The 27,108-nt window shown below is 37.9% G+C and overlaps 1 protein-coding gene across 17 annotated transcripts in view; it reads left to right on the plus strand.

The window, feature by feature from the left end:
* Positions 1 to 27,108, plus strand: part of HTR2C (5-hydroxytryptamine receptor 2C) — a 333,447-nt gene that overhangs the window by 54,690 nt on the left and 251,649 nt on the right. For 9 of the 17 annotated variants that reach the window (XM_038184419.2, XM_038184418.2, XM_013096695.5 and 6 more), the window contains exon 2: positions 25,877 to 25,966. The exons of the other annotated variants lie outside the window; for them this stretch is intronic. The gene's annotated coding sequence lies outside the window, so the exon portion shown is untranslated. The remainder of the gene's footprint in view (positions 1 to 25,876; positions 25,967 to 27,108) is intronic. 17 annotated transcript variants of the gene reach the window in all.

Raw genomic sequence — 27,108 nt, forward strand, 5'->3', positions numbered from 1 at the left:
AGCTGTCAGGGGCTGATTTTTAGCAGAGATTTTTTTTTTTTTTTTTGTAATTACATTTCTCTTCTGTATAACTGTGAAGATTAATTTTTAATCTTCTATACCATCAGTGACACTTCCTCATCGGCCTTTGTACAGTGAGGAATGGAGAATACCTCTCTTAGTCCCTCATACCTGTTTCCTATGATAAGAGCACATGATATGGCCAATTTCAGTCTATGAAAATCCATGGATCTTTGAGGCTGTAGTGAACTAAGTATTCAGGGGCATCTGTGGTGATTTCAGGACAAGGGAGGTGGAGGCAAAATCTTTAAATCATTAAGTTTTACTGAAAACTTCCTGGTCCTTCAAACTGAGGCTTAAACCAGTATCAACTTTTGATTGTGGTATGTAACTTGTTTTCTTTGGTATGGACAAAATAAACCCAAGAAGGCAAAGCATGGAGAAACAAATATGATATTAAATATATTAATAGATACTATAGAAACAGCTTTCCTTCTTCAAGATTACCTTTGCTGAGAAATAAATGCAAAACACTCGAGAAATGAGTCATTCAATTTGCCCATACTAAATTAGTTGGTTAAATTTAGGAAAATATATTTAAGGTTTACTAATGGAATTGTAGCTACAAATTCTTTTGCTAAAGAATTTTCAATGAAATTACTGGTAGCTAATTTTGTAAAATATTTCTATACGTGACTACCATATGTATTTCTTCTGAGAAGGGGAGATGACTGCCTGATTGTGCAGGACCTTTGCTCTTTCACTAATTTATGAATGGATTGAAGCATATTCTGAATTTAGTAATTAAAAAAAAAAAAATCAGCTCTGCAGACTAACCCTAGCATGTGTCCATTATGCTGCTCTTTCGGATTATAGTGAGGTGCATTGCTGTGATTTTCTTCCCAGGCAGAAGTGGACACTTGCACAGAAATCCAACTGAACTGCTCTTGTATAATTGTTTCTTTTTTTGTACTAATCACCAGTGTTTAAAGAGGTCCTGCAAATAAATGCATGCAGTTCACCTGTTGCAGTAATGGATGGTGAAGGTTACGTTGCTCTTCGGTATCTCTGATACTGAAGAATTTGATAAAGAGGTAAAGATCAGAGGGCATTGATGCTGCTATTGTTTTCTATGTTTCCCTCTCTGGAAGAGAGAGCGTCCAAAATGTGCTCCTTCTGGGTTGGGAGTCACAGGGGAAAGGCACGCTGAGTTGATTAATTTTTCTAGAGCACAGGAGGCCAAATAGTGACTCATGGGCTAAATCATGTTTACAAAGTGGTTTTCTGACCCAAGGGAATGACAAATGGCAGGTCGCTGTGGGACTTACCATCTCCTCAGCACGGAGAAGTAGCATAGCTGCCAGTCCAGAAGCTGGTTCCCAGAGCTTCTGCTCCTAAAACAAGTAGGACTCAGGCTCAGCTGGGCAGCAGACTGTCTGGGATGGCTGACAGCAGCCCTGCCATGGGATTAGGCTGTACTGGGATCACTGCAGGTTTTAGTGCAGGTCTTAGCTCCTGGAAAGACCTCAACAATGGCTCGCCTTTCATGCAAGTCTTTTGTACAGCCAAGACCAATATTAAAACAAATTTTTAATCGAAGTATTAGTATTTAAAAGAATTGCTTATAAAAAACATTGATACCATAGAAAAGAAGCAAAGCACCTTTAGAAGGTTTGAAACAACTGTGATAACTGCCATTATCAACTGAGCAGGAAGGTCAACAATAAAATATGCTGCAAGAGCAGCAGAAGTATCACAGAGTGTAACAGAGGAAGCATACAGCAACAGTCCAGTATATAAAGCTACATGGAATAACTTGCCTTCGTGTACTGGAGTTTACAAACCCACGTTGTAAGTGAATAAAATAAGCTCAGTTTGTTATGGATCATTGTTGACTAAATGATTTATAGTGCAAGTAGCTTCTACAGAGGACTGCAAATACAGGTGCTTCTATATTGGCTTTTGCACTGATTGGAATAAGGTCACTTTGATGCCATGTGACATTGTTTTGGATTAGTTACAAACTTTCCATACAGTCCTCAATCCTTGAGTTATAGTGTGCTAAGACTTTTGGATGTGGAGTGATTGATGCCAAAGAATAATGAAGTTAATAACAGCTTTTTACTTCAAAAAAAATCACGTCCTTCCTTGTTCTTCTGCATGGTTACAGTGTGCAGATGACCTGGATCTGGGGAAAACAACTTCAATATTGATGAACGCCTCAAATAATTATTCTAAAATGGGGGCTTGTTGCTGTATATTCCTGTGGCTGTTGGGCATGTGACTGTGGCTTTGCAGTACATCACAGGAAAAGAGATGGGCCAAGAAATCTATTCACCATGCTGTCAGCTCCTTATGTCTTTTCTTCAAGCTGTGGCAAGTCTTTGCTCTCAATCTCCCTACTACAACATTGTTCCATGAGTAGTGGAATCTGTATCCTTCTTTTATTTTTTTTTTATTTTCAGCCTAGTGAGGGAAAAATAGACCCACATCTTTGTTCCTGACAACAAAATAAAGCTAGTATTCTTGAGATGTTAAAGACCGCTAGAAAAAAGAACCGATGCACAGTCATAAAATATTTTTTGGCAATGATTCTGTCAGGTACCTCAGAATCACAATATTTCACTAGATTATTTCATTTTCAAAGTGACTCTTGCTTTTTGAGGTCAGGTTAACTTTGACATTAAACATTTTTCATATAACAATGCACTAAAAAACTCGTGTAAGCCATCCAAGGTATCAGAATTTCTAGAAAGGAAAATGATTATTGTAGATTTTCCCAACCTACAGAAAATTCTATTTCTGAATATTCAACATAATTGCTCATTATGTAAGTATGTTAAAATGTACAACACCCTTATCATGTCGTCTTCCATTGAATGTCATGCTGTGAATTACAAATCTGTTAATGTAGATGTAGAACATGCACATTCCAAATGCAGAGATCTAATTTCTATTCCAAATCTTTTATGAGACCATCTGTGGTTGCCAGTTTGTAAGAAGTGGATAGGAGCAATAAGCACTTCCATGCAGGTTGTACATAAACTCTGTACTCTTTCTAACTACTGTAACATGCAGTTTGTCAGCTTTAGAATGCCAACCATTTTTTTGTCTTAAAATATGATAATTTATGCAGTATTTATATACTGAACTCTTCCATAACTGCTTTCTGACTTAGAAACCATTAGGAGCCCAAATTATAAAAATCATAATTAACTGGGTATGTGGTATAGCTGTCTAGCAGTGATCTCTTTATGCCAGAGATGTGGCCTGCCTTTTAAATGAGGATTTAATCATCAGCTCTATACCAGATTAGTACAGGAGAGAGAATCTATTGCTACAGGTTAATCAGCCATAAGTGGGGCTCTTTGACAATGGAACCGTCTCAGCAAGAAGTGTAGTGCTGTGTGAATTAAGCCAGTAGAAACCCAGCTGTGAAACAAAGGAAGCCAAGGGTGATGAAGAGCTCTGCAAGTTGGTTCATTTTCTGGGAATGATCAGGGTTAGCTGGCTGCACTGGGACTGCTGCCTTGCCTAACTTACTTGTTCTCCAAATGGTAGTCCAGCAGGTAGTGAGGTCGAATGGCTTAGTAACCAGAAATAGCAGCCCTTTCCTCCCCCCTTGAAAAACAAAATTATTTTTTCAGGGTGATGCTGATGCTACCCAGTGTGGGAAGGCCACGCTCCAGCTGGAGAAAGCCCTGAGGGATTCTGGCAAGGTTAGACTGTATTCTCTGACTCCATCCATTGGCACAAACGTGCTGCTTCTGCCAGCTGGTATTTACTTTTTGTCTTTTCTGCTTTTACCGAAGAACAAAGTTGTAATGAGTGTATAGACTGTCTTTACGAAAGTCAAAGCACATGGAAAGTTTCAAAGCCAAAGATGGCTTAGACTGTGATGCTGTTGTTATGCACTGTCCAGTGTATGTGTGTTCTAAGGAAGTCCATTGCACCCAATAGTACCTAAAGCTATCTGAAATTGTTTTGTTTGCAGCTTCTTTCCTTCCAACAGGACAGAAGTGCCTGTGTGAAACAAGGGTATCCAACAGCATCCATGATGTAAGGCCTGAGCTGAGTTACCTGCTTAGGATGTTGAGGAAGCTCGTGGCCCTGTGATAAATTGTTTGTGAAGATGGGCACTGCCTCTTGAAAGGGTAAATATCTGTCAAAGTTTGGATTGAAAGGGTAAATATCTGTCAAAGTTTGGATTGCTGTTTTTCTAAGAGTGTCTGTGTAAATCAGAAAACTGAATAGATGCAAAGGCCCCCTCATCTGAGGCATGTATGTGCCTTGGGAAGAAGGAAGAGAACTAAGTCCAGCTTTGCCTGGACTTGCTAAGGAGGGATGATGAGCAAGTCCCACAAAGGGACTTTGTGGGGTGATCACTGCTTAGGGCACCAGGAAGAAGGAAAGAAAAATCCTTTCCTTATTGTAAAATTCCCCTCAGCTTTGGAGAAGTTCTCTGTGTGCTTCAGTTCCTCAGGGACTCACCTAGTCCTGCCACATGTGGAGGACTGCTCAGATGCTTGGGTGAGCTGCTGCAGACAGGCATGATAAACAGCTTTTTGACTTGAAAGAGTCCTCACCAGACCCTACCTAGTTCTTTACCTGGCTTAGCTATGGCTGTATGCGTGGTTGCTTCTATAAGTGTCATTTTAACTCTGCGTGGAACTTAAAGCATACTCTTTAAACATTATAAATACACAACAAATTTTTCTTCCTTTTTTTTTTTAATAAAAAAATATATATTTTTATTTTTTTTAATAAAATAATAAAAAATATATATATATATAAAAGCTTCCCTGAAATATTTGTCTTAAAAATAATCTCAATAGAAAACCTGTCTCTTTAGGGTTTCTCACTGGAATCAAGTACTTTTTTTTTTTTTTTTTTTTTTATTTCTTTCATGTTCATTGTGACTTCTGGTAGCTTGAGTTAGATCTGTTCCTGTTACCCAACCTTGCAGAGATGGAGAAATGCCCAGTAGTCAGGCTCTCCTTCTGAGACCTGAAGATTTCCCAAGTATGATACATTTCATGACACACACAGCATCCTAAACTGAGTGATCGTCCATGAAACAGATGAAGTCACAAAACCAAGTGTCTTCAGTACAGCTATATGAAAATATTTGAGTTACAAGTACATTTTTGCAGAAAGATGAAGTCGGATGGTTACCAAACACTTGACCTGCCAGCTGGCAGACGAGCTGTGTTTCTCCCCCAGACTCTCCATCTGAATGCAAGAGGTCTTCTGTTGCCTGTCATGGTTCTAATTTTGCTGAGGAAAATAAAAAAAAAATAAATCTGTGTCATTGATACCATAGTCTAAACTGTTATGAACTATATGGGTTTTCTTGAGCATTTCTTGATCAGTGTGGGTTGCTGTAGATGCTATTATTATCTTACCACTTTTCCTCTGTGCTGTACAAGATTGCTGTCAGAGTCTAAAGATTGTCTAGTGCTTGTTGGGGGTTAGCACTGAAAATTAACTCAAAGCAAGTTGTGTGATGTGAAGATGAGCTTAGGATGTGTTTTACTTGATCCCTGCACCAAAGTTGAGTGAAATGTTTTTAAGGATTTACAAAACCAAACATCCCTACCACCTTCTACCTATTCCAGACCACATTCTGTTTGTCCAACCATGGCTCTCGTCTTTTGTAGGAATGTCACTTGCTCTGCCCTCACCCCACAAAATCCACAAATGTCTGAAGCATAAGCATGGGGTTCATTTTTTTGTTTTTAAATTAACCCCTGAGCTCTGCATTATATCTTGACTGTGGGCCTGTGATTATAAACTGTGAATCAGTTTTAGCCTCATTTCCCAATGCAATTAAAAGCTCATTCAGGCACGTTGTCAGTCTGTCCCCCTGTGCTCACCCTATATCTTTTAACCCTTTGTAAAACTTTTGGCAAAAATCTGACAGATATATCAAATTTATGGAATTCCTCCAGATTTGATGAAAACAGATGGCTAATTAAAGGAAGGCAACCTAATTAGTGTCCAGAAGGGAAATGTTTCATCATGTGCTTAGCTCTCAAGTTCTTCAGAGGATTTACATGAAAGAAACAAACACAAGGAATATAAGAAAGCTTTCACTAGTGCCAGCACTGTGTTGCATATCAGGGAATCCAATCACGAGGCGCAGTTCTACTGACTTTATTAGTCCATCAGCTCATACTCTGCTATTTCCATTCACTCTTTCAGTGAAAAAACAAAACAAAACAAACCATAAATATAATTAGTAAGATGACTTGGTTGTGTGGAAATACAAATCTAGTTTCTATTATGTTATTATTTTTGCATTACAGTAGTAAAAACAAGCTTGTAGAAAGAAAGGATAGAAGTAATGCTGTAAACTGTTTTGTTTTGTATGGATTCTTTTAGTATGAGTGTGTGAAAGTGGCAGAGCTGTTGTCCTGGGCCTGGAAATGTTCTGGGGGCAAGTTCAGTCCTTATCTAGCTTTAAACAGGAGATTGGGCTCATGGATCTCATGAGATCCCTTCCAAGCTGACTTGTTCTATGGATTATAGTTTAGTATGAATTATGAATAAAAGAAACAACACCTTGTTGTTCTTTTATTTTCTCCTAGAGAGTAGAATAAAAATTTCATTTCAAACACCTCTTTTCCCACACAAGCATCTTCTAGCATTTCCTTTCTCCTGAATGCTACTGAAACTTGTGCATGAAACTTATGCAGCAAGGCTGCTGCAATTTAAAGGCCTTTGAGGACTTTGTAAAATTACGAGGTACCATTTCTAATATGGTTGCAAGGAAATGTTATATCAGCAACTACTGGCTTGCAAGAGAGAGGAGCACTTTTGCGTTGTTTTAGAGCATGGAATTTCAGTACTGATGTTTGAACCACCCCTCATTATCTACAGGACAGCTTTTGTACCAGTCGAGGTACTTTCATCTGGGCCCCAGGTAGGAAGATGTCAAAGATAAATTAGTTGCTGTGATTTGGGATGTAGCTGGATGCCTGACACAGCTTGTGGAACAGTAGCTAATGCATGAGAATAGTGAAAGTGCATAATAGTCTAAGAAACAAGTTTCTTGCTGTAATGGCAAATTGATCGTGTGACAGGGAGAGGAGCAGAGCTCAGAGGAGGATGTTTAGATGCGTGTCTGGAGATTTTGTTCTGCACAGCTTACTGCTTTGCTATTTTGTCGAATGAACTACTCAGAAAAGTGTTAGCTTTGAAGATGCTCTATGGAACTGGGATAACAATTTTGCTTATTTATATTTGTTTGATATCAGCTCTGAAGTTGCATCAGAAGCCATAAATTTGCTTCATCTTTGGAATCTATAACTGTGATAAGATCAGGATTATGCTTTTTATTGTTATTGAAACAAAATGAATTTTCTTGCAGAACTGCCGTAGTGATTAAATCTCTTGATAAACAAAAGGCTTTTTATATCGATGAGAAATGTTGTATTATTTCACAGGAGGCAAACTTGGTGTAAGCACAAGTAGAGCATAGGCCCTAAAGAAGTTCTGTAAATATTGCTTCCCTTAATAGTTTCTCAGTACTTGTTAGTGTTGAACTGAATTTTTGTTATCATAACTTTTAACATGTACTCCATTTCATAAGCTCTCTTCCCAGGGCTCAGATGGTTTGCATGTTTGGTTTGAAAAGTATGATTAGGGTAACTTTAGACTGATATGGAATTAGGGCATAAAACTGAACTGCTGAAACCATGCAAGTTTTGAAATGCATTTCATTATTTTTGACTCTATCAAATGCTGTGGATAACTTCTGTGCTTTGCTTTAAGAAGTAAAAAGCTTTATTTGGGATTCTACTACCATAATGTTTCCTAATTTGGCTCCTGGTTGATCCAGATCAAAAATTGTAGTGAAAAACAACATTACAAATCTGAACAGTTTTAACCAACACTGGCAGGCTGCCCCTTATTAAGTAAGCAGGTTTCTAGCTTCTCCCCCACCCCCAGCACTGAACAGTCCGACTAGTTTTGTTCTCTCTACATAAATCTATTTACAAATGAGAAATGTAAGATTTAAAAAAAATATTATTTAAACAGATATTACCCTGGGGGGAAAAGAAATACTTTGGCTACTTCCTTGCATCCTTTTGTGGAAAGACTCAAATCCCTTAAGAAACATTTCAAACACAAACTGAGTAGATCAGGAGACTGAGAAGATATTTCTTTGCAAAAATCTAAAAGGAATAGTTGTTTCAAAAAAACTGTGCTTCATCTACACATCATAAATATTAGAGCTTTGCTTCTTCAGGTGTCAGACCAGTTTCTGGAACGATGCAATTTACTTATCTATCACAAATACCCAAATCTTACATCTCCAAATGCTGTTCTCTGTCCTTTCCTATTCAGTGAAGTTGGGTAGAAGTTTTATGCTTTATGCTCCTCTGCTTCAAATAGAGAATATTTTGATAGAGAAGGAAGAGAAAAGTGGCACATTTATGAAGGTGGTATTCTGTTTCTGATAAGGCAGTAAGATTGGACAGTGAATTTGGAGGAACAGCAGCATTATCTTTAAGTACACATTATCCAGTGCAGACCAAATGTGGTAAGTCATCTCAAAATAAAAATAAAGTTTTGCTTTTCTTCCTAGCTCATTGTACTCTTTGTGGGAAAACTAGTTAACTTCTGCTTCGTGTTGTCCTCAGTAATTGGTATTGCAAGGTCACCAAAGCGCATGGTTCCCAAAGCATAAAAGAGCACAGCAGTTGCCTCCAGATCTTGTCTTGGTTAATCACCATTGGGTTGCCATTTTCTAGTATCAATCTGGTATCTAGTAACAACATCCTCTTGTTCTTGCTACCTGTGCTGGATTATGGAATTTCCTGAATATGAACATTTTGTGTTCTGTCTGTATGCTTTTGTCGGGTCTGATTAGAGATTCTCTGCATCATAATACAAATAAATAAAATGATAATTATTTTGGAAGGAACTGAAGGAAAAAAGTTATGAACAGGACTGCTTATTATCTTTCAGCTGTGATTTTGATTCTTTTCTCAACCTGCAGAAATGCCTCTTCAATTAGAGCAACCATTGTATTAGAGAAGTGTTTGAATGGAAAATATTTTGGCATATCATAGGAAAAGTGACACAAGTACTGTTAATAGTTTGATGGTGATATTCTGCTGTGTATTCATGCCTCTAAGGGCCATCAATTTCTCTGATAAATGTTAGAACAGTGAATCTGTCACAAGAGAGCATGTGCAGTACTAGCAAAATCAATTTTCACAGTAGGGCTCATGTCTTCAGAAGGCATTAGTTTGTCTTCTGTTTGCAGTAGTTCATGTTTATGATATGAATATGCAGATATTATCTCTAAGCTTAAAAGAGGCTGTTGAAAGTGATGCTTTTAAGTTTTATTTAGACACCTTGAAAACAGTTTTCAGGGGTCTACAGCACCTGCTCTTCTTGGCATGATGCTTTCAGCAGTTTAAGTATGCACCTCAAGTCCCAGCCAAGCTGGTCACAGCCATTAGCAGATGTTACTGAGCAGTTGTAGGAGAGAAAAGGCTTTGAAACCTTCTGCTCTATTGCTTCTCTTGCTGCCTTTTTTTTTTTTTTTTTTTTTTTTGTTCCCCCCCCAACCCTGTTTTGGCTAGCCCAATGGCTGAATGAGCCAGTACTAGTTCTATGCTCTTTTCATGTCTCCGTGCCAAAGGCAAGAGAGTGCAGTCTCTTTCAGTGTATATAATCCCTTAATTTAGAGTCTTGGCACTCTTAAAAATGTTTAAGGGAAAGTTTTATTGCATATAAAATCTGGTTTTGGGTTACTCTTCCCTTTTGGGGATTTTTTTTTTTTTTTTTTAACTTTTAACTTAAGTCACTATATTAGCCACAAGTCTCAAGAATTTCTGATTCTTTTGTATCTAGACACTAAGAGTGAAGAACTGCAAAAAATAAATGTGAAGACAGATTTATTATTCTTGATCTGTTTACTATCTATGTGGAAAACTTGTAGTATTTTTTTTTTTTAATATTTTTGTTGCATGTCAAATAGCTATGAGCACCCTTGAGTTTGATTCTCCTGTCTGTTCCTTACTGCTTGTTTCTGTGAGATTTTCAGTTGTGATTTTTTTTCCACTTCTCTTCTGACATGTGCAGAAGAATGGGTTAGACTTAATCCTAGTTATTTTCACAGTTTGAAGTGAATGCACACATGGAGTAGCTGCAACCTGTTATGATGCTAAGACTCCTCTTGTCCTGATGACTGTTTTTAAAATACATGCCATAGTGGCAATGTGGGCTTCAAACAGGTTGGGAATGAGAATTTCTCCTGAAGTTAGCATTGTATTTTGCTCCGAAGCTGCACACATAAAATATTTAGTTTTTCTGTGAGATCTGTAAGGTGAGCTGCATCACTTATAAAGGTGGAAACTTTGTAGTTCAATACAGGTCATTTCTCCCCATCTATGTAACAATTCAATTACTTCAAATTACTCATTTTGCTTCTACTGTTTACATGTGTCATCAGTATGCACGAGACAGGAACCAGCTTACACTCGTTGCTCTGCTTTCTGGTTACTTGAAAGTATGGAGAGCCTGCAGCCAGCCACTGGCTGGGGACAAGATTTCACTAACTTCAGATGTGCAGTTTTGAGGGACCACAGTCTGCAGTCATTGTGGGGATTTGTGAAGGTAGCTAACATGCAAAAACACTACAAAACTTCCACAGGCTTAGGAACTACACAGGAAAAGCTGGTACAGTAGATTTTCTCTACGGATATATGGGTACAAACTCACTGGTCTGAATAAATGTTACTATCCACAACTCCACAACTAGGGATGGAGTGTGCAGAGTGTTTTTTTTTTTTTTAATTCTAAAAGATTTACAGCTGGTACTATTGTTTTTACTGCACATTTTTTCCATATAACTCCTTATTACTATTAAAATAACCACCCTCAAAGGAGGGGGAACAAACCATAACAATTCAATATATTCAAAATAACTTCAATTGGAATTTAGATTTTAAAAAAAATTGTATAGTTTCTAAGAAAATGTATAGAAATATTACTAACAAGTATTCCCCCTCCCCCCCCCCTCCCCCAAAAAAAAAAAAAAAAGAAAAAGTTTTTCACTATTTAAAAAATTGTGAGTATTTTTTAATGGAGAAGCTAGCCAGGTTAAAAGACCAGGTGATGGTTTAATGCTACCCTACTTTCTTGCTGGTACCTTCTGCAATAATTTTGTGCCCACCTTTTGGACTCTGTTTTATCTGCCTTTAATACTGCATTCCTGTGTGGTCCATCTCTTACAACCTCTTCTCTGGCTAAGATTTTTTTTTATAGCTATGTGGCATAGTGAAAAAAAATGGTCCCTAGATCATGCATCTCCCTTGGATTTATTGACACTGGTTTAGGTATTACTGCACCTGGAGGAAGATATTACTCACATACGTATTAATGTGGTGCGATGTTTTCTTCCTCTGTTGCAAGACCCTTGGGAGAAGGACCATGGGGTGAGGCCCAACACTTTTTGGCTCAAATATTATTGAAAATTATCTTATGTGTTCTTTGAAGTGTTTGTAATAATGCTTCACTTACGTAGATGGAAATGGATACCTGACGATCTTTAATGACCTGATCTACATCATCCTTGTACTGCAGCAATTTTTATGTCCCTTCACCCATCTTATGCTCAAAAATAGAATATTAACAACACAAGACACTGTCAGAGACTAGTGTCTTCAGTGTCAAGCTTTATATCATTGCAGTAGTACAACAAAAATGGAAAACTTCCAAAATGAATTCATCTTCTGAAGTTTGTTCTTTATATACATAAAAAAAAAAAAAATCCAATTCTGAATCACTCCAGTTTTTCTTTACCTCTCTGGAATCCAAGTCATCTTCAAATATCCTGATGTAATAAATTTTAGGGCTACTGGTTTTTTTTTATTTTTTTTTAGTTCAGCCTACAGGGAACACTGAATCTTCTCCAAACTTTAACTCAAGATCTACAACAGAAAAGTTTGTAATAGCGTCACTATTGGTTTATTGCAGTACTGGTTGTGAGCGAGAAAACCCAGAGCACATCTGTTGTTGGATGCATGTGCTTTGTCCACTATCCCTTCAGGGAGTGTGTGCTGTGACAAAGAAAGGATGCTGTTGTGTTGGTGCTTTAGAGAAAAGGTGAACATTATGTGTATGTACATTGCTTCTTTCTTTGGGTACCATGCTGTGTTTTTGCAGCTCAGCTGCAGACTTGGATGTGATTTTGGATGCATTCTTTCCTCTGTTCTCTCATGTCCTGCCTGCAATGACACAATTATAATTCTTCCTCTGTTTAATTCTCATTCACATAGCTAATAAGCAATGGCTTCTTGCTTTCCATGAATATTAGAGCAGAGGTTTGGTCTCACTAGTGACCCCAGCTTCTATTATTAGGTAGTAAAAGGTAAACTCTTTATCACACGTGCTTGGCTTTATTTTTTTCTATGTACTTCAAATTTTCCAAAAGGTATCAGAGGAAATTGTGAGAGTATCAGTTGGTTAGTAACCCTTAAATATCAAGGGATATGATGAATTCTCTTCTAGTATGTGATTTAAAGTATTCTGAGTTTGCTCAGAAGGGTCTGATACCCCTCATTTTTTTTGCAGAAGCTGAGGCCAAGAGCTGATTGTGGTGCCTTTGTTATCTGTGCCCTATGAAACACCATGCATAGCAACACCAGAGGCTGGATGAAGAAGGCTTGCTTAGCTGTGGTGGTACATGAATGCTCCCATAAACAAGGGCTCACTTGCATGAAACAGCAAATTTTTGCAGTTTTAATCCACTTAGCTACCCTCAACATCAGAGCTCTGGGGGTAAACAGCAACTAGAGATGAGGTGGCACTGTTCGTGAGGCACACCAAACCCCTAGTGTGTTGCACCCAAAGCCCTGTTAAAGGAGTATTATTAAGGTTCCTAATTCAAGCACTTAAAATTTAGTAAATGCCTCCCCCTTGTGCATGTGCATTAGGATACAGCTTGTACTGTGTGCTCTCATGCTGTGTTGTAGGATTGGCGTCTCACTCCTTTCTCAGGAATGAGTAATTGCATCTGGGGCTGAACAGGGTGTTGTGTTTTCTTCTTTTTTTTTTTTTTTTTTTTTTTTTTTTCCTTCAGGAGATTATGGCTGCTGATCTTGTGTTTCTGTTGTTGCAAAGCTCTGAAAGACAGCAATGACTGGTTTAGGAGTTGCAGGAGGCAAAGGGAGGATGTCAAATATATCTTTCTAATCTTGCAGGTTTTTAGTTGCCCTGAGTTTTCCTGGACAGTTTGAAGCTTAGCAAGCTGATTATGAGTTTTTAAAAATATGGAGGGGAAGAAAAAGACCAAATCTCAATTTCAGGATCTGGGTAGAATATTTGTAACTGTTTTTATTCAGAATAGCCTTTATCAGAAGCATGCCAGAAATATCTATAGGAAGTCCTTGAAACCAAACAATATGAATTCTGAAATAAGTCAGAGTTCTAGAATCCTGTAAATATCTTTAACGATAATGAATGCTCAAGGTAAGTGTGTTATGAAGACAGATCTCAGCCTGGAAAACTCACCAGAGCTCTCCTGGAACAGTGAATACCTGTATTTTCAGGGACAGCTGAATACACCAAATACTTTCTGTCTCAAAAAGGAAAAAAAGAAAAGAAACAAAATTCTTCTGCAGAAAGTGTGGCTAACTCGTAACAGTCCTTTAAAACATACAAACCTCTAGTAAGAGCTGAGAGGGCCTAAGAGTTTCTCACCATGCTTTGGTTAAAAGAAAGGCTGCCTAGTAGAGCAGAACTTTTCCTCACTAGCTGTTCTTATGTGTGGCCCATAAGTCAGCCCTCTGTTAAATCCTCTGGTCTGGTCCATTTTTCTTCTTCAGTGTTTGTTCTTATAGTTAATGAATGATATATGAACTGTTTTCCATTTGCGGAGAACTGAAAGGAAAGCTGTATGGGCTGTGACTACAGCAATAATTGCATAGTTTTACATTTAGGGGAGCTTCCAAGACTTGGAAATGCTTTAAAGCAGTCCATGGGCATCTTCAACTTGCTCAGCCTCTCACAGTGTTAGGGATTCCTGGCTTAAATTTCTGGATCCATCCAATCTCTGGATGCTAGGTGATATTTAACTGCAGGCATTTTTAGTGCATCTTAATGCAGCCAAATGTCTGAAGTAAACCAGGTTTCTTCTATAGTGACCACAAGAACTGTTCCTCATGGTCTCATCTGAGATGTACATGCCTCCAGAGGATTGCTTTACCCCACTGAGCTTACCACTATCGTTAGCTGGTGATGACTGGTGATTCAACTCAAATACTGAATTCTCTGTACTGGTTTAAAAATCCTATCATAGATGATAAACTGGCTACACTCATGTCCTGAATAAAGTTACCATGTAGAAATGTGTATTGTTATTCTATGTAGCATAAAATAAGCTTAGAAAACTTTAACACAAAACCATTGTGCAGAGGAAAATCCCACGACTTGCTGCAGGATGCTGAAATTATTCAACTGTTAGTTTTATATAGCCCCTTCCTTTATCTTCTTCAAGATAGAATTGTTGAAGCTCCTGGCTCTGCCTTTTGTTCACCATTTCTACTGGTAAATTTTGTATGAAAGAAAAAAACCAAAACATCGAGTGTTTGTGTAGGAATATTACTTACATTTTCTTTTATTGTCTGGCTAAGGAGAATGAATCTCCTGTCACAACTGTTTTCAATAAAGAATAAATTTGGGTACTTGCTTTTAGTTTCAACCACTTTAATTTGACTAATATACTCTTGCAAAAGTTTAAGAGTAAGTTGGAGATCTTCGGTTCTCAGGGTTGAAATTTCTGCACACTTATTAGATAAATGATCTGAAACCTGGATTTGCTGATAGAAACTTATGCAGAAATATAGATGTACTTGTGGCAATGCTTATGTTTAGAGAATGTGTATTGAAGTGTTAAAGATATTACATTTTAAAGACATTTCACATAACCTTGAAACACTTTTTTCTTATATCTCAAACTGTCACCGCAGTCAAAATGAATATGATTTAAATTCCGCAGTACTTAATGTCATTACATAAATAGAAATTTCCAAACATCATCAAGTTTATATTGACTCAATTTTTCTATGGATTACATTCACTGCATTAAAACTTTACACAAGAAATCGATCTTTTTTTTTTTTTTTTTTTCCACTTACAAAGAGTCAGTCTTCATTAGCTTTGTGTTCAATGTGACACCAAGAAGTAACATCGTCTCCTAGCTGCTTTGTATCAGCTGTTTGTTCTCTTCTCATTGATATTTTTCACAAAAGATCGATTGGGAAGGGCAAGAGTTAAACAGTGGTACTGGCCTTTCAAAAAATACAGGACAAACTTTAAACGCACACCCTTGAGCGGTCCTTACATGCACCAAATGCATGCTTTCCTTGAAGAAAAAACAGAAAATATTAATGACCCTGTATACATGTGTACTACATAATCACTTCTGGTGGTTTATCTGCATTTAAACATGAATTTTAACTTTATCCCTTACCTATTAAATAATTTAGGGAAAAGAGCATTGATGAGAAACTCCATCTCTTATCCAGGTATCACAGAAAACATTGCTCTTAGGTCCTGTGAGATAGGAGGAGCATCATCAGGAAAGATGAGGTTTTGGACTCTCTTATGTTCTTTTAAAGTATTTATGACATTCAAACTTCTGCTGTGGTAAACAGCAAATATCTATGTTTCCATGCATTCAAAGGGGACTTTGTTCCTGTGACACATTCTTGGGGGGAGGGCAAGTGAGAGTCACCATCAGCCATTCTCTTGTCTTTAGCATGGGGCTAACTATATTCTTGGATAAAAAACATTATCGCCCCATAAATCATTCCAGCTGGAGCTCAGTCCAGGTACAATAAGAAATCTGGAGACTTTCTCCTGACCTTTTGGAGTTTCAGATATGTATACGTTTCTAATAATAATAAAAAACCTCATATAGGCTCTTGTCTGCTTAACATATAATTCATATTTCAATAGAGCCCAGAAGCACTAAAGTGTTGAAAGACCTCTACTCTGTCTTTCAAATAAATGGAATTGTCCTTTTTTTCCCCCTCTAGGCTGAAAGCTCATTAATAATAACAATCAGCACTGAGATGTCATAGCTCACCTTGACTGAACATGAGAAACTTTTCAGTTATTTGAAGGTCTGTAAAAATAATGCAAATTCATCAGAAAATTATTTCTTCTAAGCGTTAAAAAAGTATTACTGTTCCTTTTGGATAAAATATTTAAAATATATAATATGATCTTACCGGATCATGCTGTAATTAGGTATCAAAATAGTAGAAATGAGTGAATATCACTCTTTCTGGGAACCTGTCATATTTATAACTCATATCTAGAAGAACAGACTCTACAATCTTCTTAATTGTGGTCTGCTAGCACCTTTAGCCTAGATGCTGCAAAATGCTGCTCATCATTTCCTCTTAAATAAACATCTTGTTTAAGCTGTTATCCCAAACTTTATTCTCCTGAAATTGAAGGTAATTTTCACCAGTTTAGCTGACCTATAGCTCTGCTAACAATTCTTCTTTCTTCATAATTTTTAATGTTGCATGTTTTCTGTCACCCATTTTTCCCCTTTTCAGTGTTCTGGTTCCAATATATATGATTTCTGGTGCTGAAATGATCCATTCCAGTTGGTAGATATTTAACACTAAAGAGCTAAGTAGTAAGTTGCCTGTTTCTAAACTTTAATATCTTCCCTTAGATACTACCTATTTGGTAGGATGAAGCATTGTTTGTCTTTCCCATACAGCAATAGGACCTGAAGACAGTTTTTGTCATCTTATAAAATAACGTGGATACATTTGAAACTCCTTCCTTAAAGACATGTTAAGACTATCTTGTTGGGCAGTTAGTCATCTAGCTTTTGGTTTTGTTTATAGTCTCTGTAGTCTATGTTTTCTGAGATAGAATTATATAGATTTCTGATGATTCTTCATTGCACAATGAGGAAAGCACTTTACCAGTTGGACACTTTTGGTTATAAATAAAACCATCTGGTCTATTTAAAGCATAGTAGTATTTAATTTTTCTGTGTGAGTAAAAGCTTATTGCTACTATAGGAAAATGTATTTTACAGAATTAAAATAATTTAATTGCAGGATTTTTTTTCCTGCATTTTCCTGTTTGCAAATATGGCATTGATTTAATTTTTTCATGTACTTCAGGATAATAGAATATGACATTTCCCTCCCAAGTTTGTGAGACTGAAATTATGTAAGGAATTCAGTAGCTGTATTTTCAACTCTTCGTGTGAATTTTTGTAACTAACTTCTCATCACATGGTTGAAGGATAGGACTGAAGTAATCTTTCCTTCTTGGCAGTAAGCTGCCAGCATGTGCATCTTGTAAACTTCTTTTTTTTTCCCTTTCTATGGACTCTTTTGAATGGACCCCTTTTTTCAGATGCAATCTAGGATAGGCTGAAATGCTGTAATCATGCAGTATCTGCCTGGTATTTTCAGGAGAACTGGTTTCAATTTAAATGACCTCATGTGAGTCATGCAGTACATAACCCCTCTCCCGCCCTGGAGGCAAGGACAGGGAAATCTCTGTGACTGCTGTACAGGAAGGTCTTTGGATCTCCGTAAATGGGTGAACTATGGCAACAGCTACATTATTTGATTAAAATGTTGGACAATTGCCCTATATGAAAAACTGCACAATAAGAATGGTCTAAATATGCAAGTACAGTTGCCAAATATGAAGATTTGTTAGGGAAAACTTGCATTGTAATGCAACTCAAGTTATAACATCAAGTTTTAGAAAATGCCCAAATCCTTTTGGTTTCATTTGCATAGACATTATAATGTACCATTTAGAACCATAGAATCCTAAAGTCTAAAACCATAGAATCCTAAAGTCTAAAACCAAAGATTTTTTTTTTAGCCTTTCTGATATAATCTTGCCATAAAGTTGCTGTAGTGGGATATAGCTCATAGAAAAGCTATTTCCAAGATAAGAACTTGGTTCTTCTGGAATAAGATTATCTTGCAGTTCAGTGTTTCCTTTGATACTGCAGCAACAATAAGATGTCTTGTCTCATTACATTGCTGACTTGATGCTTAACTTTTTTTTTTTTTTTCTTGTGTCAGAGGAACAACTTCAAAACCAAGTTTTTAGTTTAGAAAACAAAAAACAAACAAAAATTCATCTGTCTTGCTCCAAATTTCAGTAGGCACCGACGTAACGTTCACTGGACACTTATTTTTAAAGATCTATTGGAGTTGAACATGCTGTGCACCGGTGATCACAACCAATGTTTATTTCTGTCTCTAGTGTAGTTTCCCCAATGTTATTTGTTAAAAGTAAATTTCTACAGCGGACTCTTAGCTGGGGCTGGTTGCAGTGGTGGCACTGTGGGCTGGCTCCATGCCTCGCAGTGGTGGCAGGGGATCAGGATGATCCCTGGATGCTTGCTGCTGGTGGGGCTGCTCAGGTGCAACAGCATCACTGTTCAGGGTGCTGAGTATTTTAGACACTGGTTGTTGCTGCTGCCCAAATGAGAGCAGCTGCCTCTTAAAATGTATTTCATAGTTAGTGTGGAGAGCTACAGCATTTTTTTTTTTTTTTTGGTTCATCTTATTAAACCTTGATGAACCTGAGAGTTAAGTAAAAACAATTTGTGTGTAATGACCCATGGCAGCTTTCTCCTGTGCTTTAGCAGACTGTCCTCTGCTTTTCTGTCCTGGCGCTGCTGGCACTGGGGTTAACCTGTTCCGTGTATACTAGGTATGTGCTAGCAGAAGTTGGTCATTAGCAAAATAACATGTTTTGGGGGATTCAAATCAAGCCACCTGCATCTTCAGTATCAAATTGTGAGTAATAATGTAGTGATATGTGCCTAATAACAGCCATCTGCCTGAGCTTTATAAACATTAATGTTTGGCTTCCTTATGTATGGTGACTTCATTTCCTGAGAAACATTCTAGTACAAAGTGACTAAATGGGCCTGCCTGCAGGAGGATGCTGCCACACAGGCTCCCCAAAGCCTGAGCCTTGCAGAAACCCTCTTTGCTAACACAGATGAGCATCACTTGCTGGGTGGTGATCTGTGCCAATGCAGGCATGGGATGTTTCAGCTGAGGGTACTTGATAGGGCTTTTTTCTTTCCTTGTTCATTCCTGGTGATCGATATTACAGCTCTCAGACTACCTGACCACTGAACTTCCCAAATTACCTGACTTGTCACTGTGTGTGTTGAGGCTGTTCTCTGAGAGCTGACTCAGCTTGATGTGGCAGCCTGCAGCCTTCGGCCTCAGGACAGTGCAGGGTCTGCTTCTGTCAGAGCTTCCCATGTACTAAGCCCCTGCTGCTGAGCTGGGATTCATTTCTTGGGGCACTCCAGCATCTTCAGCAGCTGAAAGAGATGGTTATCAATAATGCACATTAGTGGTGTTGTTAGCTAGGGTAGGGCTAGCCAGCATGTTCATTAAACAGCTCTAAGGTTTTCTAGGGCTCACAAAAACTTTCTCCAGATTAATAGTAGAAGTTGGAGCCTGAGGGCTCTTTCCTAGAGAGCACAGCTGCTTTTTCTGAAGAAAGTGAAGGTCATCATATTCTGGAGGCCTGTTCCAAAGTTTCACAGCTTGTGAAACTTCACAGTTTCAGGAATTTTTCCAGGGACTCTTAGGGGACTCCTCAGTTTGTGCTCACAAGTTCAGAGTATTATATCTCTTAATCAGACAAAAAAAAAAATAAATCATTTTTATTTTTAAGGACTTGTGAAATGTAGGTATCTCGAGGTATCACATCCTAAATGCAACTAACTTGGAAATTTTGATGATTAACCTTTAGTCCAATTCCTTTTGTATTTTAATATGTTAAATTTTAAATATGTTTACAGTGGTGTGGTTATTTTCTGTATTCTGTTTTCAAAGTAGGTGCAGGTGTTTTCCATGTGGTTGAGGCTCATTACATGTTCTTCTCTCTCTACTGGCTGAACTTGTCTATCAGTGAGGAATCAGAACGAGGATGTTGAGGTGTTTGTGGTGCCACAGACTATTTCTGCCTCTTTTCCCTCTGTAACTACACTTTTATTCACATCCGTTATTTTGCTAGCTGTAACTGAATATTTCTCACAGTAGTGCAAACTGGCTCTTTTTGCTTACCTGCCATTGTCAGCCTTCAGGACATGTTTGGGAAGATGATGAAAACCCAGGGAACTTGTGCCAAAGAGATTTGTGACTGAGGGTTCACAAGATCACGGAGTCTTATAGTCAAGGTTCCAAATTTTAGAAAACATTTGCTGCTCTCCTACCAAAAAGAAAAAAGAAAAAAGTAAATACACTGATGAAACAATGCCGTACTATTACAGTATGGTTACCAGCTCAGAGGGACAGTTAATCTTTGCTGTGCGTTGCACCATGATTGTTCTGGGAGGATGTTTATATGCCTGTAACTCTGTTGGATCTAAAGAATGGTGCTTTCTTCAGAAGTCTCTGAGTGCCATGATTATTGTTCCAGAACCTCAGGGATGATTGAGAACAATTAATGAAATAAAAACAAACAAACCCCCCAGAAACCCTGATAAGTCTGAGGTAGACTCCAGATCGTTTACCATGACAGGATTTATGTCTTGCAAATTTTGCAAGTGTTTAGGGATAGATTTAACATTTTTCATCAGGACAGTGCCTCTGCTTTTAATGAAATTACTTCCACTTGTGTATATGCATAAGTATTTGCAAGATATGAAGGTCGTGGGTACTGCATGTACGGCATAATACTTGCATCACCATCAAGCATCTTGTCTCCATATAAAGTTTCTGCTATAAAAGCTGTCAAACAATATCTATAGCGTTTGCTTTGAGTGGGTTCCAGTTTCTGTTCTACCCTGAGTACAAGATTCCAATATCATGCAAGAGATGATAGGGGTTGCATAGCAAATTAGCACTTGAAATGCAGTGATTTGTAGGTCACTTTACCACCTAGCAGTCCTAATAAAATAACTTGCTCCTTTTATGCTGTTTGTACCAAGGGACCCAAGCTGTGAAATGCATCTAACATAAAGTACACCTCTGAAAACCAAGTTCAACCTACCCGACCTTTTCCATAACATAGTTCTCACTCTCTGAAAGTTTTCAGAGAGCATTTGGCTTTGGAAGCCCCAAAGAAGAGTAAGGAAACCTCATGTGCTTTATTTTATGTTATGAGGAGATACAAGATATTGGTTTATTTTTGGATATGGAGAGACAGGTGTGATAATATCTTAAAATCAGTTGATAGTGAAGTTATGTATCTGTTAAAAGATTCTTTCCAGCTTTATATACATACCTGTTAACTAAGATATTCCAACCATGACTAGTTTATTTGGTGCCCATGGTTTGTGAGACCCAGTTTTCTTTTCCCAGACTTCTGCACCGTGGATTTGTTTTTCCAGGTCCTGAGTCTGGGATGCTATGAATTCAGATTGGCTGCTTTCAAAGGAGCAGCATCCTAGTTTTCCTTCAGACAGCAAGCTTCCAAACTTCTCAAGAGCTGGAGGTTATTTGAAAATCTACATAAATATCGCAGAAAGCTGCAGTTCTTTGCCAGCATATGAAACTTGTCATAGAGCCGGGGGTGGCTGCTGCTGTTACTGTTCTGCCAGTGATGGCACCCAAGCAAGATGAATTTGGGAATCTGTTCCACAGAGATGCCTCCTCTGGTCCATGCCACAACGCACTTTTGTCTTTGGAGACAATAGAAGCAAATCCTGACCTGATCTGCAAGTATTGCTACTGCTGAGTGATTGAGATTGATAATAAGAGCCTGACATCTTTTCATGGTTAATTAGTTCAAAATGAGAATAGCTCTTGTATTCACTGCTGACTATCAGAGACAATAATTACAAGACTATTTTGTATGAACAATCCATATCCCGTTCATTTGGGCTAGTACTGCTGCTTGGCTAAATGCTTCAGAAAAGACTGCTCACTTCTCATGACGATCAGTAAAAATAGATTAATGGGAGAGTTCTCTTCAAAGGGTAAAAGGAGGACAGGATCCTCCGAGCAGCCCTTGTCAGACAAGCACGTATGTGGAGCAGATAATGGTGCACAGACTAGGGGATGCTGCCTTTCTAGCTTTGATTTGAAAACTTCCCTTCCAGAAGTGATACTGCAGTGCCAGGGCAATTTCTGGGTGAATCACACGTGTGTAATAGATAAAGCCCTTTTTCTCCTAATTAAATGAATGTTATACTAGGGCTGCCAAATTTCACTTGCTGCAATGTGATACGTAAAGTTGAACGAGAAAAATAAAGTTAGGTTTTAATGGGAGGACTTAATCCTACATTTTGCCAAATACTTCAAATAGAAGTAAAACCAAGGGAAGAATGAATGGGGATGCATTGCCTAAGGGAGAAACAAATTTTATTAGCTGGGCAAAACAGCAAAAGTCTGACCCTTTACCTAAAAGGAAATATAGCAGGCAGTATAAAATAGAAGGATTCAATTTTCTATTCGCTCATGCATGCCTCCTATAACTTAATTGCTGAAACAAAGATACTAAAGCCTGTAAATTAAGCTTCAATATATGCAATAGTATATACTGTGAAGGAAAACATACCTTGGAAAATTGCATTTTGATCTATTTATTGGCATAAAATTAATGTAGATTAGCTAATAAGAACACATTTTCCATTCCCTGAGTTGTTTTTCATATGTTTCTGTGAATGGTGGGTCTATTTCTAATGCTGCCAAAGGGGTCTTTGACATGAGGTATTCTAAAAGAGCATTTTTAAGTGCCAAGATTTTTGGTAAGGGAAGTAACTTCTGCTAGAGATTCTATTTTACACTGAGATAGGCTTCTTATTCTATGTAAACAACACCATAGAGCATCAGCAGTTATAGTTGTCTATAAAATCAAAACAAATCTGTCAACATTTTTTATTATTGCTCAGCCTGCTAAAGGGGCAGGTATATGAACTGTGATCATTTAGAAGACAGGCATATTTATTGACCGTGTACTTGTGCAAGAAAAAGCTGATGCTCAGGTGAGAGGATGCCTGGCTGCTGCCCTGGAAAGCTGAGAATTTACGGGGTGTCTGTGGGTCAGTGTAGGTGCTGCTGTGTTGCTCTGCTTAGGCTTGGAGCAACATCAGGGGGAGTGCACAATGCAGCAGGAGTACCACGTGTGGCTGTACTGATGTGGCTGTGCAGTGTTCTCCATTTGCATACAAGGTTTTGGATGCCTCAATGATCTTTTAGCTTTCCTTACGAAATGCCTTGTTATCTGCTCAGTCGTGCAATAGCAATTGTTGCAAATTTGCTTTTTAGTATGGCATTATGTCTACCTGATGTGTTCCTCACCAGCCCCCCTCCCTCTCACTCATATGGGCAAAAGCCAGAATAAATTGATTTTCCCTTTCTATTGCTGAGCCAGTTTCAGCCCTGTGCTGATCTTCATAAAAGAAATATTCCTTAAACTGTATTGTATACTCAGAAAAACTATATTTTGATTTAGTTTACGCTCACGGAGTCTCTGAAGAAATGAATACCTATGATATCTTTGCACAGAATAAAGTGAGATATCTGGGAACCATTGCCCTTTGAGAAATGAAGAAAAAGAAATATTTGCTCACAGTTCTTCACTCTGAGAAATGTTGGGGTCTCCCAGATAATGAGAGATATGGGAAATAGTCAGTGAATTGCAACAATCAAAGGTGTTTTTCTGCAGTATTTGTTTTTCATATAGCCTACTATCACAAAAACTTGAAGGGTTTGCAAAAGAAAGTCCTAAGAGGTGAAAGGTAGGCTTCTTGCAGACCTACTTTCCCTGCCTTTTCATGTACATTTCCTTTTCTTGGGGAAGAAACATAGGTGAGAGCAAGCACAGAGGCTTGTGTTTTTAAGCATCTATGAATTAAATATCCTTGTATTTATGTGGATTTTTTTTTTTTGGGGGGGGGGGAGGATAGGGGGGTGGAAGGAACATAATTTCCATCATTTATTCTGACTCTGTGGATAGCTAAAAATGAAGAGTGTTATTTTAATTAGAGTAATTTTAAAAGAAGTCCATGAGACATAATGTGTTTTGTTAGCTTTCCTGCATTGTATTCTGCCAAAAGGCTGTTGTCTAGGTAAATACTTATTTCCCCTCAAGACAATAGTTTGATATGTGTCTTCAAAGTAGTTTCATTCAGTTTTGTTTTTTTAAGAGAAATGTCATGATTCCGTAACAAAATTTCAACCAGTAAATGATGAATGAGCCTTTCAATTCTGTTAATAATTTAATAAATAAATACACACATGTGTACATATATATATAAATAACACTTTTTTTTTTTTTTAATTTATCCTTTGCTGTTCTCCATGTATTAATATCAAGATTTGACAAACAAGAAATTTAGCAGCGCTGTTTTTATTTATTTATTTTTTTTTTATTTGAATAAATTTAGGAACACTTAAATCAATTGGTGCATATGCTAATATACCTGTTCACACTGTAGTATCATTAATTAAGGATAAAGAATTAAATTATCCTTCGTTTTTCAGAATTGCTTATGAACTTTATTAACAAACATGATTCAATATGAAACACTTGTGTTGGGAGGTAGAAGTAGATTAGATTTGGAGCAGTCCTGAAAAATGTGCTCTGAAAACTTGTCCTTGGGTGTCCTTCCCCTGACTGCCTATCTTAAGTGTGGAGAGAAGAGAATCACTTAAAAAAAATTTTTATTTCTCAGACTGTGGAGAGCTCTCTGAATATAATAAAAACTTTATTAAGAGCTGAATTGAAGTTAAATAATATTGTCTCTGCTGATCAAGTTAAGATTTTTGAAGTATGACAGCAGTTCATTGCATAAAGTAGGTATTTCTCTTTGTATTTTCTTTGTTGAGGCATTTGATTTCATCCCTGAAAGCTAAAAGCAAAATACACCAGCCAGTGGTGCTTTTTCTGCAGCAAAACAGTATTTTTATTTTTATTTTTTTAATTTTATTTTTACAGTGGGAATAGCCCAGCATTCCTCTAAATCTTGCCCTTGTCATTCATACTGAGATTTCAGTTTCTACAGCTAGAGAAATTCTGTTTCTTCTATCCATCTTAGGTAGCACTGTATGCACAGAGCAAATGAATTCAACTGGATGTGATTTTACTGCTGATTGTGCTGCCTTGGAGAGTAGCCTCAGCGCCTGTAACTTGCTTGGATCAGAGTAAAATTTTAACATCAATCGCTCTTCTGGTTATTGAATCCAAAGTAATTATATGGTAAATGCTCTGGCCAGTAAAACCCCCTCTTTAAATGCAGCTGGATTTTTGTGTTGTTTTTGGATGCCAAGTCCTTGCTTTCTTGAGACAGGGCTGATTTCTGAAAATAAGATCCTCTAGAATTTTCTGCTTGCTTTCATGACGGGGAAAAGAAATATGTTAGGGAATGGGGTTTTAAGAACTCTTTAAGAGTTCTCTTTAAGAACAGTATCATCTACAGTTGTATCAACTAAAACTCATTGTAATGTACAAATCAAACAGCAGAACACATTTGTCCCTCTTGGCTGTAATGCATCCACTCAGCCAACACACTTTGTAATCTGCTGCCTTGATTTCCATGGTGATTTGCATTCTGACTACCTATAAGCAGAGAGGTCAAATCTTTTCCTTAGCTTTATCTTTTAAGTGAATGTATTAATGTAACCTGACAGTAGACACAAAACCACACACGTGTGTCTCTGGAGGATCAATTCAGAATTGAAGGATGTGTATATGGCTATATACTTTCTCCTTTATAACCACCATTAAATGGTGTAGATTTTTGAATGTCTGATGTTGGAAGGTCTGAAGAGGTATCAGCATATTTAGACTGAGGAAATTGTCTTGTGACTTTCCATGTTTCCAATCTACTGAATAAACTATACTGACAGAAACTACATGACTGCATTTTTTGCAGGATGTGGAGTCCCTACAGTAACTACCTGGTGCATTGGTTAGCCCCAGACCTGTTGGTGGATCTGACACCTCCTGAGCTCACTTTCGGCAGGTGGGTCCTTACCTAAATGGCTGGATGCTTGCTAGTGTGGAGCAAAAGCTTCCAAAACTGGAACTGCAGAGGATTTGCCTGTAGTTGTTTCCAGGCTGATGTTTGCAGAGAGGACTGGAAATGTGATGTTACTTACTGTGCATGGTAAAGCTGCAGTGCTTTGCAAAAACAATGTGCTTTGTGGGAATCCAAAAAACCTGAGAGTCTTTAGGAGATTTTGAGATTTGGAACAGCTTCAGGGTAAAATTATTATAATTGCTTAGTGTTTCCAAGACTAACTGATTACTAATCACTAGTAAACAGGTTGTCAGCTGCACCAAAAGCCCTCTAGGCTACAGAAAGCTAAAAAAGGCTTCTCGCTACTTCTTGCATGCATACAGGGGTTGGCTAGAGTGGTTCTGAGGCAGGTTTGTGCTGCTTCTTGTTGAGGGTGTTGCAGTTTACTGTCTATCTGTTGCTTAGACCTTCTTGCTGTACATCCTCAAAGCATCACTCTCCGACTACCCAGTCCTGCTTCTCTGGGTGAACTCTTTCTAGCAGCACTTTCCATCCACGTGATGGAGCCTTCTGGTGTCCATTGCAGTCACCTCCACAAGGATAGCCCTGTAGCTCTTTCTCAGGGGTATTGATCCATTTAGGCAAAAACAAGCCTATCCTGATAAAATGTTGCTGTTTATTCCAGACAAACCTATTAGGAGGAAAATATCTCAGAACCAGTAAGCAGTTTACAGGTATATTTAGGTGCCAGACTGCCATCCTTATCTCCACTGAGACTGGGCAAATTTAATACCTTTGCAGCCAGTCTTCTTGGGACTTCTGGTTTTCATTTCTTATTTCAGACATGAGAGAATCACCTTCCAAGTCCTGTTATTATCTCAGCTCCCTTGAATCAATCCGAACATGAAATTTCCCCCTGCTAAGGGGAGAGAAGGACATAAATTCCAGGAGACTTGCTCCCTGCTTTCTGTCAGTATGTGGGATTAACGTTACTTCTCAGTGACATTAATTACCAGTGAGTTAGGAACACAGACAGCTGTGCACCAACCATGATAGATAATGTATTTCTAAAGTGAATACAGTAATTCTTGACTCTTCCATAACAGAGAACATATTAGCCATGCTGGAAGTCCCTTGTCACTTTT

The sequence above is a fragment of the Anas platyrhynchos genome, chromosome 10 (genome assembly GCF_047663525.1).
Source record: "Anas platyrhynchos isolate ZD024472 breed Pekin duck chromosome 10, IASCAAS_PekinDuck_T2T, whole genome shotgun sequence".
Classification (NCBI taxonomy): domain Eukaryota; kingdom Metazoa; phylum Chordata; class Aves; order Anseriformes; family Anatidae; genus Anas; species Anas platyrhynchos.